This window comes from Culex pipiens, chromosome 1 (assembly GCF_016801865.2).
Source record: "Culex pipiens pallens isolate TS chromosome 1, TS_CPP_V2, whole genome shotgun sequence".
NCBI lineage: Eukaryota > Metazoa > Arthropoda > Insecta > Diptera > Culicidae > Culex > Culex pipiens.
Genome location: NC_068937.1, coordinates 7,568,280 through 7,574,147, shown reverse-complemented (window position 1 = coordinate 7,574,147; position 5,868 = coordinate 7,568,280).

Below are 5,868 nucleotides of genomic sequence, written 5' to 3'. Positions count from 1 at the left end.
AAACAAGAAAAGCATAAATCTAGAGAAGTAAAGTTTTTTGTAGAACAAAAAAAACACGGGAAAATAAAAAAAATCTAAAAAAAATTTGGCAGTAGAGGGTTTGATTAGAGATAAATATTGTGAAATCAGATTGCTTAGTTTCAACAGTAGTTTTATCAGCTTATCCTGAAAAAATGTACTGAATTAAATCAAACTTTTATTCCTTGTACTAACAATACTATTTAACTTTTATGACAAAGCCCAGACCATTTAAGAAATATTTTGGATTTTTAAAATAAGGCCTTTTTAAAACCTTTCATTTTTTTAAATCTCGTTTGATTTTTTTATTTAAATTATTTAACTTTTATTCCACGAATGTTTTTCGAAATTAAGTTAAATTAAGGTTGGACAAAGGACAATATTCAATATGTAAAATTGCCTGGAGAATCGATTCCTGCTATCAGTATTTAAAAATTTTGGCATTTGAACCACTATAAACAAAAAGTTTTAGAAGATGATTATTTTATTATTTTTTTTAGGAGAGACACACCATCTTGTATTTTTCGTGAGTCTTGTTGTAACATGTTAGGCTATTTCCTAAAACAAAATCGAACGAAAAAAATCGTTACATCACCTTAAAATTTAACTTTTAAACTAAAAATCAAAAAATCTCATAGAAGTGGCGTGTATTTTTCTTTCAGTGCATTTTCTTAGCCCGTCCAATGTTCTACAAGTTTGTCTTTGACCACCTTTTGATACGATGCAACGGCTTTGAAATACAGTTATTTTAAATTTACGACAAATGACAAACATTCGTTTGAGTTAAATTATAAGCACGTAATAGGAACGCCATTGTTAAAAATTAAAAAAAAAATGAATTTAAATAGTTATTATTTGAAGTCCGTTTGTGGAAATGTCAAAATAATTATAATTATTAGTCTAATGTGTTAAAACAATTTGAATAGCAAAAAACATTTCAAACCTGTAAACATATCGTTTTAACTCTTCTCCCTACAGCAATTCTCAACAAAAAGAAGATTTTATTTTCCCTCCAGTGATGCCTTTCGAGTGGCTTTTCCGCCACCATGCTGCAAAATAAAAAGCCTGCAAAAAAGCCAGAAAAATCCGCGCGCACTCATCTTTCAGTTAAATTATTCAAATGTTTCACATCGCCATACCGTCCCACACATCAAGCGAGGCTAATCCTTTTCAGGTAAAACCCGCGATCTTGCATATATCCTCTCTCTCTCTCTCAAAAAAGAAAAAAAAATTGCAGCAGCAAAAAAATCCCGTTGATTGGATGGGTTTTTCTTTTATGTTCCTTAGAGCGCCCAACAATGGCAGGCCAGGTTTGCATACTTGCAGGCGCACTCTCTGACTAGACGCGCGTCGTGCGCCGCTTGCCTACATCCAGGAGGGGGTGCATCGAAAGATGAAGAGAGTGCATTCACATGCGGCATTCTTCTTCGCCGAGCAAAGATCGGTTGCATACTTCTGGGCGTACCTTCCCGCTTGTGTTTTTTTTTCCTCTTCAATGGCATTTTTGTGATGTTTTTCCTGGGCCTCCTCCTGGCAGCCGAGCGCAGCGTGGTAGATTAGCGATGTCTAAAGGGAAAGCCAATTCATCAGCGACATTTTGCGTTTACTCGTGGCATGCATGTGGGAGGACCGAATTGCATCCCCGTAGAGGTACTCGTCGAGCATGTGCATTTCCTGAAAAGGGTTAAACCTACTACTTCCTCTTGGCTGGGTTTTCTTTTGCCACGTCGTTCCTCTTGAACAAGTCTGTCCTCTTTTATTTTCGCTTCCCCCCACATGTCCTCGCTCCTGTCTCTAATGAATGAACCGTATTACGCCGCTGAGTGCCTGCTTATTTGCCGTTCATCTCACGGGAGTGGGAGGATTGGCAGGGTGGCGAGCTGAGCTGAACTGAACTGAGCTAAACTTTAACTGACTTCAACATTATCTATCTTGAAATTAAAATCTGAATTGGTACTTAAATAAACGATCTAAACTGAGCAGAAAATGATCTAAATCCTAGTTCAAAATCTAATTTTAGAAACTAATGTTAGTAAATGTTTGACAGATTTGACAGTTGACAGTGTTAGTTGTTGACAGACCTAATTCTAAGTAGTACTTACCAGTTTGAACCACATACACATAAATTCACAAATCACTTCACTTCAATTTACTCAACAGGACGGCAGATGTATATCAATGCTGAAGTCCGTAATTGAGATGACCACTGAACTTACCTTAAACCATAGTATCACTACAATTCAAAATTAAAATTTTGTTTCGAGCATATGTTCTTCTTGAAGTCCGTAATAGTAATGCAGTTTCAACTTATCTTCAAATCAACAGATTCGACCTCAAGGTAGCCACCCTGCGGCAGACGACTTCACCGTCATTCAAAAGCCGGCAGCATTTTCATCCCGATGATGGCTAACCATCACTCTGTGCCAGCTACTATAGCTCTCCCTGATGGGGTAGCGGGCGCGCGCGTACGTTGAATGAAGTGACATACTTATGGTTTTTGCTCATAACACATCAACAACAACAGCCAGCAGCGCAACTTTGCGCGACTGCACTCCGTGCCAAAGTATGCATTACGGAACTTGGAGGTCCTCCTTTGGGAGGAGGAGGAGCAGGAGTAGCCAGGATCAACTCATCGCCCGAAGAAGGGCCAATTGTGCAGCTCACGACAGACATCTCGAGGTATAGAGCCGGCCTTTTTCGAGGAGCACGGCTCGTTGAGAAGGAGAAGGACGACAAAGTTGACGAACGTCGACAACGGTCGATTTGGCTTCTTCCGGGAGGGGGATCCGACCTGGTTGAACAAGGGAGTCAATTTGGGTGTAATGTGCCGCCACTGGAAGTCATCGTGCGAAAGGGTTAACTTTGGGGAATTAGAGAATTAACCGGGGGAAGCCCGGGGAGTTGAAAGGAGCGAGCGCAAGTGCAAGAGTGCAGTGTTAAAAGGTGAACGATGTCGGCGATGAGCACTTGAGGGATTGAACTGCGGAAGCTACGGTTGAGTGGGTTTTTAGACGGTTATTAGAAGTTAATCAACAAAATAGCCCAGTAGATTCGCACAGCTCATACCGTAATGGAGTTTTTCGATAAATCTTCCACGTTGAAAGCACCCCTAATCGACGTTCCTAAACATCCGATTCTCGTTCGGAGATTTGCGCTGATGACCCACAAAAACCGTCCATTACATAACCTACAATTCACCATTACGGTGAACCCCCCCTATTGCGCAAAAAAGGAAGATAAAACGGTTCCCCAATTCTCGTCTGAAAATGAAGACGATAACGACGATTAACCGTCGAAACGGGGGCCCGGTAAATTGGAATTATTTGGCCAAAATTAATGGTCGTAATTTACGTTCCAGCGATTAACGTCCAGACCTCCGCCTTTCTCCTCCCATGGTTCATCCGTCTGGAATTGGGAAGAGCAAGGTCACCGGGAATAGGTTCCGGGAATACTCTTAGAAAATTTCTAATTTAGAAGCTTTTGTACTTTCTTGGTGATTATTCCCTCAGTAGAATCTTATTCATTTAAAAAATAAACACCTCCACTATTTTAAGGGGACAAGGGAAAATCTCAATGGGTCTTCCCAAAAAAGTTTCGCTTGGAGTTGGACGGTGTCGTCAAAACACAAATAGCTGGAGTCGAAGTCGGAGTCAGAGTCAGCTAAATTTTATTAGCTGGAGTCAGAGTCAGAGCCGGAGTCGGAGTTATCTCAAATTTAACAAAATTTATGACCTTATTATTTTTTTAAATTTTAAATAATGCAGGTCACTTCGCACTTTGCATATATTTTGAAGCATTTTTATTTTGATTCGAAAGCTCTAATTGTGTTAATTTACTATGATCACTAAATGATAACCTGTTAATCCTATCTTAAACATGTTTGTAGTGTGGTCTCATAAACAAACTCATAAAAAAAGTAAACAAATGTGGTTATATAGTTAAAATTCTAAAAATTATTCAATTGATTCTTGACTGCCTCATTTTGCCAGTATTTATGTATTCTTTCAATTCAAATTTTAACAAATTTTATGAAACTTTTTTTGATAAAAGATGACTCACATTTTTTAAAAATATTATAAGTTTGAAATTCTAGTAGTAATATTTTTAAAGTTCTAAAATTTACAAGACTTATAAAACTTATTTTTTGTATCCATAAAAATTATATTATAAAAATATCCATAAAAATTATATCATGAAAATCTTTAAAATATTTGAAAATTCTAACTTTTGATTCTAAAATATTTCAAATTCTTACAGTCTTAATAATTCCGAAAATTTAAAAAAAAAATAAAATATAAAGCGTTTTTTTATTTCGAACACTATAATGGATCTAAACAATTAAAAAACGAACATTTAAAAAAATAATCCTGAAGTTTAAAAAAACTTAAAATTCTTCCTAATATTATATTATAAAAATCTCTAAAATATTTGAAAATTCTAACTTTTTGATAATTCTAAAATATTTCAAATTCTTAAAGTGTTATTCATTCCGAAAAATTCCAATAAAAATAAAAACATAAAACTTTTTTTTTATTTCAAAAATCATAATGGTAGAAATAAAAAAACGAACATTTAAAAAAAATATTCCGGAAGTTTAATTTTTTTTAATATTCTTCGTAATATTATATTATAAAAATCTCTAAAATATTAGAAAATTCTATCTTTTTCAATATTCTAGAATATTTCAAATTCTCAAAGTTTTAATAATTTTGAAAAATTCTAAAAAACATAAAAATATATAGCGTTTTTTATTTATTTCAAAAATCATAATGGTTCTAAACAATTAATAAACGAACATTTCAAAAAATATTCCGGAAGATTAAAAAAACGTAATATTCTTTAAAAAAATTCTCTTGAAATAAATAAAAATATTTTTTTAAATAACAAAATATTCAACATTCTAGAAATTCAAAACTTTTTTAAATTTGAAAAAAAAACCTAATATTTTAAAGATACTAAAATTAAATAAAAAATCTTAATTTTCGAAACATATCTAGAGTTTTGTTTAAAGGTCCAATAAACATATGAAACACAAAAGTTTAAAGGACTTTAAAAAAACCTGTAGATTCAAGATTTTTAATAAATTAAAAAAACCAAAATTTCCATAAAAATCAAAAATTCTTATGATTTTTTTTATTTTTTTTTTTTTCAATGGTTCTGAACATTAGAAAAAAAAAACATTTAAAAAAAATCTGAAGGTTTAAACAGCAATTAAAACGCAATATTCTAAAAACTAATCTCTTGCAATAATAAAAAAAAAAACTTTTTTTCATGAAATATTCAACATTCATACCTTTTTAAAATTAAAAAAATCCTTAAACTTTAAAATTTTAGAGATACTAAAATTAAATTTAAAAAATCTAAATTTTTGAAACATATCTAGAGTTTTTTAAATGTCCAATAAACATATAAAACACAATAGCTTATAAGATTATTAAATAAAAACTCTAGATTTAAACTTTTGAATAAATTATAAAAAATTTAAAAAAAATCCAAAATATCTAAAAATTCTCAAAATTTTCTTTTTTAAAGCTTTTAAAACTTCTAAAAAAACAAAAAACTCTCAACAATTCTTTAATTTCCAAGACTTTTCAAAAAATTTACTTTTGTTTAATTTTGAAAATTAAAAAAAACTGAAAAAATATGTTTTAAGCATTTAAGCCGTTGCAAATATTTTCCAATAATTCTCAACAATTAGAAAAAATCTCAAATTTGTATATATTTTGAAATATTAATTTCTTCAACAAAAATTTTAATTTGTTTAGAAATTTTAAAGATAAAAATTTCGAAAAAAAATAAAATAAAAAATAAAACAATTGATAATTCCCATTTTAATCAAATGAAAAAATG